The following is a 16,300-nucleotide window of genomic DNA, read 5'->3' on the forward strand; positions in this document are numbered from 1 at the left end:
GTACATCATAGCACAGGTTTTCTTCGATCAGATGCCGTGTCTCTGATTTGATATCAAGCTGTTTGATCCATTTTGAGTTATCTTTTGTGCATGGCGAGAGAAAGGGATTCAGTTTCATTTTGTTAGAAATGGAACTCCAGTTTTCCCAGCACCATTTGTTGAAGATGCTATCCTTCCTCCATTGCATGCTTTTAGCCCCTTTATCAAATATAAGATAGTTGTAGTTTTGTGGATTTGTTTCTGTGTCCTCTATTCTGTACCATTGGTCCACCCGTCTGTTTTGGTACCAGTACCATGCTCTTTTTGTTACTATTGCTCTGTAGTATAGTTTGATGTCTGGTATCACTATACCGCCTGATTCACACTTCCTGTTTTTAGTTGTTTTTGCTATTCTGGGTCTTCTATTTTTCCATATGAATTTCATAATTGTTTTATCTATTTCTACAAGAAATGCCCTTGGGATATTGATTGGCATTGCATTAAATCTATAGAAAATTTTGGTAATATCGCCATTTTGATGATGTTAGTTCTGCGTATCCATGAACAGGGTATATTTTTCCATCTTCTAAGATCTTCTTCAATTTCTCTCTTTAGGGTTCTGTAGTTTTCATTGTATAAGTCTTTCACCTCTTTTGTTAGGTTGATTCCCATGTGTTTTTTTTTTTTTGAGGATATTATGAATGGAGTTGTTCTCCTCATTTCCATTTCAGAGGATTTGTCACTGATATGCAGGAATTCCTTTGATTTATGCATGTTGATTATATATCCTGCCACTTTGCTGAATTCGTTTATTAGCTCTAATGGTTTCTTTGTAGACCCTTTTGGGTCTGCTAGATATAGAATCATGTCTGCTGCAAATAGTGATAATTTAAGTTCTTCTTTTCCTATTTTTAGGCCTTCATTTTCTTTTAATTGTCTAATTGCTCTGGCCAGTGTTTCGAGAACTATGTTGAACAGAAATGTTGAGAGAGGGCATCCCTATCTTGTTGCAGATTTTAGAGGGAATGCCTTCAGTTTTTCTCAATTCAGAATGATGCTGGCCTGAGTCTTAGCATTGATTGCTTTTACAATATTGAGGTATGTTCCTGTTATCCATAGTTTTTGTAGAGTTTTGAACATTACGGGATGCTTTACTTTGTCGAATGTTTTTTCTGCATATATCGGGATGATCATATGGTTCTTATTTTTAAGTCTATTTAAGTGGTGAATAACAATTATTGATTTCCGTATATTGAACCAGCCTTTCATCCCAGGGATTAATACCACTTAATCATGTTGCACAATTATTTAATATGTTTTTGTATCTGATTTGCCAGAATTTTATTGAGAATTTTTGCATCTAGGTTCATTAGAGATATTGGTCTATAGTTTTGTTTCTTTGAAGTGTCTTTTTCTGGTTTAGAAATCAGGGTAATATTGGACTCCTAGAATAAATTTGGAATTTCTTCCTCTTTTTCAATTTCCTGAAATATCTTGAAAAATATTGGTATTAGTTCCTCTTAAAATGTTTTGTAGAACTCTACTGTATACCTATCCAGTCCTGGGCTTTTCTTAGTTGGTAATCTTTGGATGATTTCTTCTGTTTCCTCAACTGATGTTGGTCTGTTTAGGTTGTCTATATCCTCTGACTCAATCTGGGAAGATTATATGACTTAAGAAATTTATCGATGCCTTCACTATCTTCTAATTTATTGGAGTATAAGGATTCAAAATAATTTCTGATTAACTTCTGTTTTTCTGAAATGTCTGTTGTGATATTGCCATTTTCATCCTGTATACTAGTAATTTGAGTTCTCTCTCTTCTTCTCTTCCTTAACATGGCTAAGGGTCTGTCGATTTTATTTATTTTTTCAAAGAATCAACTTTTAGTTTTGTCAATTTTTTTTCAATTGTTTCTTTTGTTTTGAATTTATTAATTTCAGCTCTGATTTTAATTATTTCTTGCCTTCTACTTCTTTTGCTGTTGTTTTCTTCTTCTTTTTCTAGGATTTTGAGATGAACTATGAGATCATTTATTTACTGTTTTTTTCTTTTTTTAAGGAAAGTACTCCAAGCAATGAATTTTCCTCTTAGAACTGCTTTCAATGTGTCCCCTACATTCTGATATGTTCTGTCTTTTCATTTATTTCTAAGATTTTTTTTTATTTTCCTCCTAGATGTCTTCTATATCCCATTGATCATTCAGTAACCTATTGTTTATTCTCCAAGTGATGGATTATTTTTCCTTCCTTCTTGTATCGTTGATTTATAGTTTCATTCCATTATGATCAGATAAGATGCCTGGTATTATCTCTACTCCTTTATATTGTCTAAGAATTGCCCTGTGACATAATATATGATCTATTTTTGAGAGGTATCCATGTGCTACTGAGAAAAAAGTGAAACTGCTTTATGTTGGGTGGTATATTCTATATATGTCAATTAAGTCTATGTTATTAATTGTGTTATTGAGTTCTGTTGTTTCCTTATTCAACTTTTGTTTGGAAGATCTGTCCAGTAGTGAGAGAGGTGTGTTGAAGTCTCCCATGATTATTGTATGGTGGTCTATTAAACTCTTGAACTTGAGAAGAGTTTGTTTAGTGAACATAGCTGCACCATTATTTGGGGCATATACATTTATGATTCTTATGTCTTGTTGGTGTATTGTTCCCTTGAGCAGTATGTAGTATCCCTTTTTATCCCTTTTAATTAACTTTGGTTTGAAATCTATTTTATTTGATATGATTATGGACACTCCTGCTTGTTTCTGAAGTCCATATGTGTGATATGATTTTTCCCAACTGTTCACCTTCAGTCTACGTATGTCTTTTCCTATTAAATTCGTCTCCTGTAGGCATCATATTGTTGGGTCTTGTTTTGTGATTGGTTCTATTAGCCTGTGTCTCTTAATTGTTGAGTTTAAGCCATTAACATTTATTATTGAGATATGGGTTGTTCTTCCAGCCATATTTGTTTATTTATGTTACTAAACATGTTTTTTTTTTCCTCTTTGATTATTTTCCCCCCTTTACTGTACTACATCCCACTGTTGGTTTTCATTGTTATTTTCCATTTCCTCTTCCTATAATGTTTTGCCGAGAATGTTTTGAGGAGATGGTTTTCTAGGTGCAAATTCTTTTAACTTTGTTTATCATGGAAGGTTACAATTTCATCTTCCATCCTGAAGCTTAATTTCGCTGGATACACTATTACTGGTTGGAACCCATTTTCTTTCAGTTTTTGAAAAATGTTATTCCAGGATCTTCTATCTTTCAGAGTCTGTGTTGAAAGATCAGCTGTTATAGTGATTGGTTTACTGCTAAATGTAATCTGCTTTCTTTCTCTTGTAGCTTTTAAAATCCTTTCCTTATTCTGTATGTTTGGCATCTTCATTATAATATCTCTAGATGTGGATCTCTTATGATTTTGCACATTCAGCATCCTGTAGGCTTCTAGGATTTGGGATTCTGTCTCATTCTTCAAGTCTGGGAAGTTTTTCCATATTATTTCATTGAATAGATTTCTCATTTCTTTTATTTGGACCTCTATACTTTCCTGTATCCCAATGATTCTTAAGTTTTGTGTCTTTATGTTATCCCATATTTCTTGGATGTTCTGCTCATGGTTTCTTAACAGTCTTGCTGAGTTGTCTATGTTCTTTTCAAGTTGAAATACATTGTCTTCATTGTCTGATGTTCTATCTTCTAAGCGATCTACTCTGCTGGTAGTATTCGCAATTTAGTTTTTAAGTTGGTTTATTGCTTCCTGCATTTCTATGATTTCTGTTTGTTTGTTTTTTATAACCTCTATCTCCCTGTATAGTTGATCTTTTGATTCTTGGATTTGTTTATATAATTCTTTGTCAAAGTGGTCTTTCATTGACTGATTTTGCTGTCTAATGTCTTCCTTGAGACTCCAGAGCATCTGAAGCATGTATATCCTGAATTCTTTATCTGACATTCCATTTGCTGCAGGTATTACCTCTTCTAATGTTGAGCTGACCTGCATTTCTTGTGGTCCTTTCTTTCTTTGTCTTTTCATACTGTTCGCGTTTCTTTCTGCTTGTTCAAACTGTTGTGTTATTGAATTTTACCCCTAAATATTTACATTGCTCTTTTATAGTTGCAAAGTCTCCCTCACAGGTGCAGGCCACGGCTCTGCCCCTCCTCCAATTGGGGCAATGTGCCTCCCACACCAGCAGGCCACTGGGCCTGTTCTGCCGGTCGATAGCAGGTCCGCCTACCTTGCAGGAGCGGGCAGCGGCTCTACCCCTCTGCGGGCGCTAGGCCTGTTTTGCCAGTGGGTCACAGGTCCACCTACCCTGCAGGCGCAGTCGTCAGCTCTGCCCCTCTGCACAACGCTTGGCCTCTTCTGTCTGTGGGTTGCAGGTTTGTCTACCTTGCAGGCGCGGGTGGCAGCTCTGCCCCTCCCAAAATCATGGGGATGTGTCTACCACACTGGCAGGTCGCAGGGCCTCTTGTGCTGGTGGGTCAGAGGTCCACCTGCCTTGTAGGCACGGGCGATGGCTCAGACCCTCCCCCAACCTGGTGATGTGTCTACCACCCTGTCGGGCCCCTGGGCCTGGTCTGTCGGTATTCGCAGTTCCGCCTACTTCGCAGGCGCGGGAGGCGTCTCTGCCCCTCTGAAGGCCGCTGGGCCTCTTCTGCTGGTGGGTCACAGGTTCACCTACCTTGAAGTAGCAAGGGGCGCCTCTGCCCCACCGCGGTTTGCTGGGCCTGTTCTGCCTGTGCGTCGCAGGTTCGCGTACCATGCAGCCGCGCGATTGCTCTTCCCTTCCCCCAACCAGTGCGAATTTTCTTTCAAGATGGTGGGCCCCTAGGCCTGTTCTACCAGTGCGTTGAGGGTCCGCCTACCTTGCAGGCGCAGTTGGTGGCTCTGTCCCTTCCCCCTCCATGTGTTTTTAAAGTTAACAAATATGTGAATTCCTGTCTCCATTTCTCTGTACCCTATTCAGCACATGTATTTTTATATGCACATATAGAATCTTACCTGGTATCACAAGAAAATACTTGTGAGGTTGCTGACTTGGCAGATACAAATTGTGAGAAGAGATCACTCCTCCTAAATGCTGTTGGAACTTAAAATTCAAACTATGGGTGACCTTCCTAGTTGAACAACATTATACATAAATCTATGTTCAGTAAAATGAAGATTTTTGGATTTGTGGATGATATATATTCCATGATGTATTTGGATTGGCATATATATTGGTACTTTTAAATGTCTGTGTGTGTGTGTGTGTGTGTGTGTGTGTATAGGTATATTTATATATGTATATATATATATACTCTCCAGATTTTTCAAAAAATATATGTGTCTTATTATACACTCCTAAAATTAATTCATGTTCATGTATGTAGTTTTATAATCAACTTTTCACAAGATTGTTCTAATAATTTTTCATCCACTTGAAATACATATTTGTTTCCTAGTACTGAAAACTAACTTCAGTGAATTGTGCGTACAAATCCTAATATTTCTACAGTTACTGACCATGTTTAACATCAATGCAAGTAGATTCCTATGGGACATGATATGTATTTTGACGTTCATTTTTTTTCAACACTGGTACATTACTATTTCTTCAGTTTATGCACATGATAGAATATATATTTAATCCCAAGTTAGCAAATTTATATCAATTTGTTTCACTTTCAATCACATCCTGCTTCAGAACACATGTATTCCTACATGTTTCTTGACTAGTCTTTTCATGAGACTTCTTTCCAAACACATAATTTTGTATTTCCATAATCAGTAATGAGGCAAAAGTCACACACACTTCATGATAAACCATAACACTAATATTACCATTAGATGTATAATAGGTTGGAATGAATGTATGAATATCAATATAAGATTTCCTGTATATTTTCAGATATCAATTCAATCGATTATTTAAATTTGGAACCAGTTGTATTATTAATTCAGATTATGGTCGATTAATGCATTTTCTCTATATTCATATAACACAGATTACACCTATTTGTACCCCCAATACTAATTTATACTTCTTCAAAATATTGCTTCAAGAAATGGTGGAAAAAATACTCATGTCACCTGATCTATATATACATTTTATCACAGTAATATTGTGGAAACAAAAAGCAAGGTCACACTTATGATTGTACCAAATCCTAAATGAAAAGTGAGCATGGATTACTAAAAACATCCATGTCCAGGTTGCCTAATGCTCTCAAATGTCAATCCTATTGGTGACTACATATTTGTTTATTCCTGAAATTACACATTCAACCTCAAACCTGTTGAAAATGTCTAATTCTATCACTCAGTTTATACATTGCCTGATTTCCTAATGTCTCTGTTGATTTCTTATTTCCTATATTTTTCCCCAGTTAATCATTGTGACTGACTCTTCAAATGTGCTGACATTTACTTTCACTTTCTACCCAAAACCCTATTGCTAAAGATCTTTTGGTCCAAATACTATACACACTCTTCATTCTAATCCTACCGACTATCTTTCTAATCCACCAACTATCCCTTTTTGACTGGATGTTGTCTTTGACATTCAATCATCCAAGGGACAAGGTCCTAATGTCATTGTATATCGATTTATCTGAGACACCAGTGCAGAACCTAATTCAAAGCTAAGAATCACAATCATGGGCCCAATGCCCTTCTGGGCTTTAAACATTACCTAGATTTCTGTGTTCATACTTATATTTCACCTATATATTTTTGTAAATATCATAAAATCCCAATACCATTATTCATCCCGCAGCATGATTCCTAACCCAAATGGAACCTGTTATTAACCTTAATCATACAATGGTCCCTCAATCTAACTTTACAGAAGAGGAGGGACAGAATTGGTCTTCCAATACAGGAATGTAAGGGATCTTCCAGCTGCTGAAAACCTCAAAGTTCCATGCAGAAATGATCCTTGGAGAAGATGTAGGCAGCTATGAAAGACCTGAGAGAGCAAAAGTCATCTTTCATGGCAAGCAAACTAGTCAGGATGAAGGGATGTGTCAGAATCAGCCTCGCTCTTCTTAATGTAGAGAAGATGGACCAAACTAGGCCTGTGTGGAGAGCTGTTCCTGGCTGCCTATGGTTGATATACAATTCTCAGTTGTGAAAGTGTCAGAGGAAGTAGGGCAACCTCCTTCTCATGGGAACCATGGAAGCAAATGTTAGGACAGATTGGTTGCCAAAGCAGGGACCTCATTTAGTTCATAAAGGAAGTGACCTTCCTCACTTCCTTGGTGATAGAATTCTCTGAAATTGGGATCCAGGAAGCCATGCACCAAGAGTCAGTCCCAGTACCATTCCCAGTGGGCTTACGTGTTTGGATTTACCAAGAACAGAGTCAGTCTATCTTGGTTCCTACTGATGTGAGGATGGCCAAATTTCAGGAGAGCTCTGAAGAGGGGCCTTTCCTGAGAAAGCAAGTAGTGGCTCACCGCTGGCTCCTGACAACTTCATACAGTTGTCCAATGAGATCAGATTTGAGACAGGACAGGCCATTTCAGGGGAACATAGTATGGCCCACCAGTCAGAGGACACTCCGGATAGTCACAGACCTACTTGGGAGAAGGAGGTGCCTTTGTGGGTGTGGGTGTGAGTTTGTGGTTTGTCTCATGTTCTGAGAATAGGTAGGAAAGGCGGTTTATTTGGTTTGAAGTGTACTGTTTCTAGTAAGTCGTTTGACAAGGCGAGTGTTTCTATCTCTGTGTATCCCACTGTGTCTGTGGTTGTAGACATTAGAAAATTGAATGCATCAATGGATGTGTCCTGTTTAGTAGAAAGCTTCCCAGCATTCATCCTGCCCAATTGATGAATGGGCTGTCGCTTCCTTTATGGATGGGCAACACCTACTATTTTCCTAAGTTCTTGTTTTCTCCAGATTCTGGCCACTCTCCAGAATAGACTCATGGTTTTGTGTCCAAGAAATATACCACCTCCAAGCTCTGTGACATGGCCATGTACTGGATAGCTAAAGGAATGACGAGAATCTCAGAAAACTAAGATATCAGTGTGACTTGGAAAACCTCAGTGGAGTAACCCTGCTTTGGGCCTCTTGCTAATCAATTCTTCTCTTTACCTGAATGTGAGAATGGTCTTGGCCTCAGGCCACTCTTTTGTGAAGCCTGAAGAAAACAGTTTTCAAATGGAAGTGAATGGGCATCACCTGTGGCTCTTTGTGAATTGCTTTGGAAACAGATATGTCTGAATCAGCCTCTTGGACCTATGTGAGGCTGTGGCTTAGATCTCAGCACCTGTTGGATATAAAAAAAAGATCCCATGTGTGCATTCAAAACCAAAATGGTAAAAAGATCAGTCATTGTTGATGAAGTCTCTCGCCTTCCTCTGTTAGGTTCCTGACCTTCATCAAATGAGAATAGTGATCCTTTGAAACAAATGAGTTCTTCAAAGCCCTGCAGAGGCTAGCCCATACATGCTTGTGTTTTCTCATGACTCCAAATCACATAGAGAATCTATACCGGACAGTCAGTAGGCCTCAAATTGGAGAAGCGGAGCAGTATTAATGGAAGGCATATGTGATCCCACCTGGTTCACAGGAGGGGTGATCAGGCCACCCTGACTTCAGGGAAATGATGGGCAAGGGAGCTTATTTTGGCCACTGTCTTGGGCTGCACCCCTAATGGAAAACTCCAGGCAGAGGTTATGAGTAGTGTCTACATGGAAGAAGATGAGGGCCATGTGGGAGTGTTTTGGTTTTAATTGTGGTCATTTGTCTGGCGGTTGGAAGAGATGACTGGGTCCACCTGGGCTTGAACTCTGGTGTGATTCCACTTAGAGACTGAGTTCTGGAACTAACCTCAGAGAAATATTGCCATGAACTGTGTTGTGGTTTTAGGAGACCACGCATGACATTCGCCCTTGGAACCTGAGATCTATGCCCAGGGTGGCTTTGCACAGAGAACTGGGAATCTCAAACAGAATATCCCATGATTATATTCTGAAAGACTTGGCAGCCATATTTGAGAGTCAAAACACACATAGACCTCACATTGAAGACCTAAAAAGGCCTTGCTTCATTTGACCTTTTGTCCACTTTTTGGTAAGCCGTGCTTGTGAGAGTTCTCCAGAGCTTTCATTGAAATGAGGTTCCTCAACATTTAGTGGTTCCTGAATGAATTGAAAACCACAGTGCTGCCAATTTCATCCTTGAAAAATGACTAGATAAATACCATGAAATTTTTTTAATTCCCATGACCAGGTGGCACTGGAGAACCTTTGGATGCTCTGTTCCTGATCAAGAGTGTACTAGACAGTGCCTTGATGGTGTAGAACTGAGATGCCAGATATTTGGAGCATGGTGAGTAGTGGGAGTAGAGTAGTGGTGGGGAGGTGTGTGAGTAACCATCTGTGGTGGGTTCATGGGGATCTGCCATTGGCCTACAAATGGCTTGTGTCTGACATGGTGCAGCCAGCAGGCCCTTGTATGTACAGGCATCTTCTTATATTGAGAGGTTTCAGGGAAATGTTCAGAATCAGGTTGCTATGGTCAAGGGGGTAAGCTATGTGGGATAGAAGCCTGTTTGGTGCATTCTCTTGCAGACCCTGAAAAACCACACGTGACAGAACTCCCTCCAGCACTGTGTTTCAGTTGAACTCCTTGTATTTTGTGAAGCAAATACCAAACTCACATTGCAGCAGCAAGAAACACCACGACAAGTGGAGGATGACCGAATAACTTCACAGTCCACACGGAGAGAGACTTAGCCCCCAGTGGCCACAGTTTAACTAGAAAGAGAGAATTCAGCACTGCTGCCTCATGTTCATTAGAAAATAAGAAACCATGTCCTCCAGGTCACTTAGATACATACCCAGCTTTGATGGTCTCTCTACAAAGGATGCAAAAGCTTCTGAAAACAACAAATATTTCAAGTGCCCAAACTCAATGCAGTTTCTCAAGAAGTCTTTAGTCCAGCAGAGCTCCATGTTGGTGGAGTATTTACCCTTCCCCTTACTTTTGGAAACTCCTCTACCACCTTCAAGGTTGTGAAATCTTGAGCATATTCCATTCCAGATATGTATTCACAGTTTTTCTAACTCTTCCACTCTAATTGTGTTATACTTGGGGTGAAAATAAAGTCAAGGCATTGTTCTGGATGAGAGTGGGAAGATTTTTGTGTAGCACATATTTACATACACATTGGATTCATTTTCCTATTTTCCATTCAAAATACTGAATCCCTGACACTAACCCATAACCTAGTAGACTCTGACTACTAATTCTAATATGGTGGAGAATAATAACCCAAACAGAATAGAAACACAAGCCATTCAGAGGAGGCATGGTGTATATTTGGACTTGCCTTTTGCATTATATAGGGTAGTAGTATTAAGTCTAATCAATTTTTTGTTGAAATATTTCTCGATATGATTTTAAAGTTAACAAGTAGCTGAATTCCTCTCTTTCTTTGTCTGTAGCCAAATCAGCACATGTATTTTCATATTCACATATAGAATCTTACCTGTTACCACATGTACATTCTTGTGAGGTGGCTGACTTGGCAGATACAAATTGGAATAAGAGATCACTCCTCCTAAACCCAGTTGGAACTGAAAATTCAACCTATGGGTGAGCTTCATAGATAAACAACATGATAAATAAATCTATGTTCAGTAAAATGAATATTTTTGGATCATTGGATGATATATATTTCATGATGAATTTTGATTGGCATATATATTGCTACTTTTTAATGTCTCTGTGTGTGTGTGTGTGTGTGTGTGTGTGTATATATATATATATATATACACATATATATACTCCCCAGATTTTTCAAATTATGAAATATATGTCTTATTGTACACTCCCTAAGTTCATTCATATTCACAGTATCTGGATTTATAAACAAATTTTCAAAAGATTATTCTCAGAAATATTCATCAACCTGAAATACATATTTGTTTCCTAGAACTGAAATCTAACTTCAGTGAATGGTGAATTCGAATTCTAATATTTCTACAGTAACTGACGCAGTTTAACATCAATGCAAGTAGATTTCTATGAGTCATGATGTGTATTTTGATGTTCATTTTTATTCAACACTGGTACATTACTATTTCTTCAGTTTATGCCCATCATAAGATATATATTTCATCCACAAGTTAGCAAATTTAAAGGCATTTGTTTCACTTTCAATAACTTCCTGCTTCAGAACACATGTATTCCTCCATGTCTCTTGACTGGTCTTTTCATGAGACTTCTTTCTAAACACATTATTTTTTTTCCATAATCACTTTTGAAGCAAAACTCACACACTCTTCATGATAAAAAATAACCCTAATATTACCATTAGAAGTATAACTGGTTGGAATGAATGATTGTATATCAATATAAGATTTCCTGTATATTTTCAGATATCAATTTAATCTGTTATTTAAAGCGGAACCAGTTATATCAATATAAGATTTCTTTTATATTTTCTGATATCCGTTCAATGCATTATTTAAAGTGGAACCAGTTATATTATTTATTCACAGTATTGTCTATTCTTGCATTATCTCTATATTCATAGACACAGGGTACACCTTTTCTTCCCCAAATAATCATTTATACGTCTTCAATATATTGATCCCAGAAATGGTGGAAGAAATACTCATGTCACCTGATCTACATATACATTTTATCACAGTCATATGCTGGAAAATAAAGCAAAGGTCACACTTATGATTGTCCCAAGCCTAAATTTAAAGTGAGCATTGATTTCTAAAATCATCCATGTCCAGGTTGCCTAATGCTCTCAAATATCAATCCAATTGGTGACTACATATGTGTTTCTTCCTAAGATTATATTTTCAAACTCAACCCTGTTGAAAATGTCTAATCCTATTACTCACTTTATACTTTGCATGATAGCCTAATGTCTCTACTGATATATGCTTTCCTACATTATTTCCCAGGTTCATCATTTTGACTGACTGTTCATGTGTCCTGACATTTACTTTCACTCTCTCCCTGAAACCCAATTGCTAAATAACTTTTGGTCCAAATCCTATACTCACTCTTCTTTCTGAATATACCTACTATCTCTAAAATCCTACTGAATATTTTTTTTTTGAATGGATGTTCTCTTCGACATTCAATCACCCAAGGTACAAGGTCCAATGCCAATGCATATTGATTTATCTGAGACATCTGTTCAGGACATAATTCAAAGCTAAGTCTCCCAATAAAGGGCCCCATACTTTTATGGGCTTCAAATCTTACTTAGATTTCTGCTTTCATACAGTGTGACCAGGAAAGTCTCAGTGGAGAAATCCTGCTTTGGGCCTTTTGCTTTCCTATTGTTCTTTTGCCCTGAATGTCAGGAAAGTCTTTGCCTCAGGCCACCCCTTTGTGAAGCCTGAAGAAAACAGTTTTCAACTGGAAATGAATGGGCATCCCCTGTGGCTCTTTGCTTAAATGCGTTGGAAAGGGATGTGTCTGAATCAGCCTCTTAGCCCTGTGTGAGCCTGTGGCTTAGATTCTCAACTCCTGATGGATGTAAAGAAAGATCCCATGTGTGCATCCAAAATCAAAATCGCAAAAATAGCAGTCATTGTGGATGAAGCCTCTCGCCTTCCTCTGTAAGGTTCCTAACTTCCATCAAGTGAGAATAGGGATCCTTTGGGTCAAAGAATTCTTCAATGCCCTGCAGAGGCTAGCCCATAGGGGCTTGGGTTTTCTCATGACTCCAGTTCACATAAAGAATCTAAACCCTACAGTCAGAGGCCTCAAATTGAAGAAGTGGAAAAGTGTTCATGGCAGGCCTATTTGATCACTCCTGGTTCAGAAGAAAGGTGTCCAGGCCACCGTTACTTTAGGCAAATGAGGGGCAAGGGAGCCAATTTTGGACACGGTCTTGGGTTGCACACCTAATAGAAAAGTCCAGCCAAAGGTTATGATGAGTTTCTATATGGAAGAATATTAGGGCCGTGTGGAAGTGTTTTGGTTTTAATTGTAGTCATTTGTGTGGCAGTTGGAAGAAATGACTGGGTCCACCTGGGCTTGAACTTTGGTGTGATTCCTCTTAGAGACTGATCTAGAAAAGACCTCAGAGAAGAATTGCCATGAATTGTGTTGGGATTTTAGGAGGCCACGCATGAGAGTCACCCTTGGAAACTGAGATCTAGGCCCAGGTTGGCTTTCCACAGATCACTGGGAATCTCAGCCAGGATACCAAATGATTTTATTCTGAAAGTCTTGGAAGCCATAGTTGAGAGTCAAAAAAACACATGGACCTCACATTGTAGACCTTAATAGGCCTGGCTTCATGTGACCTTTTGGCCACTCTTTGGAAAGCCTTGCCTGTGAGAGTTCTCCAGAGCTTTCATTGAAATGAGCTTCCTCACCATTTAACGATTCCTGAATATATTGAAACACACAGTGCCTCCAACATCATCCTTGAAAAATGGCTAGATGAATACCATGAAATTTTTCAAATTCCCATGACCAGGTGGCACTGGAGAACCTTTGGATGTCCTGGTGCTGATCTTGAGTATGCCAGACAGTGCCTTGATTGACTGGGTTTCATGAAAATGGTGTAGAACAGAGATGCCAGTGAGTTGGAACCTGCTGAGTAGTGGGCCTAGAAGAGTGCTGGGCAGGTGTGTGATAAAACATGTGCTGGGGAAATATGGATCCGCTTTTGGCTTAGAAATGGCTTGTTACTGACATGGAGCAGCCAGCAGAACCTTCTGTGTAAAGGCATCTTTTTATATGGAGAGGTTTCCGGGCAATGTTCAGAATCAGGTTGCTATGGTCAAGGGGGAAAGCTATGTGGGATAGAAGCCTGGTTGGGGCATTCTTCTGCAGATCCTGACCCACCACTCATGACAGAACTTCCTGCAGCACTGTGACCCAGTTGAAATCCTTGTATTTTGTGAAGCAAATACCAAACTACCAGTGCAGCAGCAAGAAACACCACAAAAATTGCAGGTTGACCAAATGGCTTCACAGTCCACACGGGGAGACACTTAGCCCCCAGTGTCCACAGGTTACCTACAAAGAGAGAATTCAGCAGTGCTTCCTCATTTTCATTGGAAAATAAGAAACCATGTCCTCCAGGTCACATAGGTGCAGACCCAGCTTTAATGGTCTCACTACAAAGGAAGTAAAGCTCTTGACAACTACATATACTTCAAGTGCCCAAACTCACAGGCAGTTTCTCAAGAAGTCTTTAGGCCAACAGATCTCCATGTTTGTGGAGTGTTTAACCTGTCCCTTACTATTGGAAACTCCTCTACCACCTCGAAGGTTTCAAAACCCTGAGCATATTTCATTCAATATATGTATTCACTGATTTTCTAACTCTTCTCCTCTAATGGTGTTTTAGTTGGGGCGAAAGTACTGTCAAGGCATTATTCTGGATGAGAGTGGGTAGATTTTTTTGTAGCACATATTTACATACACATTGGATTCATTTTCCAATTTTCCATTTGAAATACTGAATCCCTGACACTAACCCCTCACCTACTACACTCTTACTACTAATACTAATAAGATGGAGAAAAATAACACAAACAGAATAAAAATACAAGCATTACAGGAGGCATGGTGTACACCTGGATTTGCCTTTTGCCTTATATATGGTAGGAGTTATAAATATAGTCAATTTTTTGTTGAAATCATTCTCCATGTTTTTTTAAAGTTAACCATTATGTGAATTCCTGTCTCCCTTTCTCTGTAGCCTATTCACCACCTGTATTTTTATATGCACACGTAGAATCCTACCTGGGACCACACGTACATTCTTGTGAGGTGGCTGACTTGGCAGATACAAATTGTAAGGGGTCACTCTTCCTAAACGATGTTGGAACTGAAAATTCAAATTATGGGTGAGCTTCCTACTTGAACAATATTATTCATAAATACATGTTCAGTAAAATAAATATTTTTGGATCTGTTGATGATATATATTTCGTTATGAATTTTGATTGGCAAGTATATCGCTATTTTTAATGTCTTTGTGTGTGTGTGTTTATATATCTATCTATCTATCTATATATATATATATATATGTATATATATACATATACATATATTTATATATACACTCTCCAGATTTTTCAAAATATGAAATATGTGTCTTATTTTACACTCACCAAATTCATTCATATTCATGTATGTGGATTTACAATCAACTTTTCACAAGACTATTCTTTGAAATATTCATTCACCTGAAATACATATTTGTTTCCTAGTACTGAAAAGTAACTTCAGTGAATGGTGCATACTAATCCTAATATTTCTACAGTAAGTGACCCAGTTTAACATCAATGCAAGTAGATTCCAATCAGAGGTGATGTGTATTTTGATGTTCATTTTTATTCAACACTGGTAGATTACTATTTCTTCAAATTATGCACATCATAGGATATATATTTCATCCACAAGTTAGGAAATTTATAGGCATTTGATTCACTATCAATCACTTCCTGCTTCAGAACACATGTATTCCTCCATATTTCTCGACTGGTCTTTTCATGAGAAAAGGGACAGACAAAGCAAGGCAAGGCACCTAAGGTAGCACCGAAGACAGGGAAACAGTCCTATTTGGTTGCAACTGGATTTAGAGGGCATTGCTTCTGTTGTAATCAATTAATCCCCTGAACCTCAAGTTTAGGTTGTTCCACAATTTTGTACCCAAAATGTAATGGAGTGGCTCAGAATTTCACAGTATGAAGAAGTTCACAAAAAGCAGTTTGGGTTTCTGTTTTTTTTTTTTCTCTGTTCTGGGCAAGTTAACATTTCAAGGACACATGGGAGGGGCAGAGCTCTTTTCTTCTCTTTTTTTTCTTGCCAGCTGTTACCATGGAGCCCAGTTTGTAACTTCTTTATCTTAGAAATATAGCCATTTCTGTGAAGCCTCAGCTCAAGGCCAGAGGCCTTTTTCACATATTGCCAGCATTGTGACTGACTCTTTCCAAACAAAATATTTTCGATTTCTATAATCACTTTTGTAGCAAAACTAATATATCTTCATGATAAACCATAACCCTAAAATTAATATTATATGCATCACTAGTTGGAATGAATGATTGTATATCAATATAAGATTTCTTATATATTTTCATATATCAATTCAATACATTATTTAATGTGGAAACATGAATAAATAATATTATTCACTGTATGGTCTATTTATGCATTATCTCTATATTCATATACACAGTGTACACCTCTTTGTACTTTCAATACCCTTTTATATGTCTTCAAAATATTGCTCCCAGAATTGGTGGAAGAAATAATCATGTCACCAGATCTACATATATATTTTATCACAGTAATATTCTGGACACAAATGCAAAGGTCACG

The sequence above is a fragment of the Callospermophilus lateralis genome, chromosome 12, assembly GCF_048772815.1.
Source record: "Callospermophilus lateralis isolate mCalLat2 chromosome 12, mCalLat2.hap1, whole genome shotgun sequence".
Classification (NCBI taxonomy): domain Eukaryota; kingdom Metazoa; phylum Chordata; class Mammalia; order Rodentia; family Sciuridae; genus Callospermophilus; species Callospermophilus lateralis.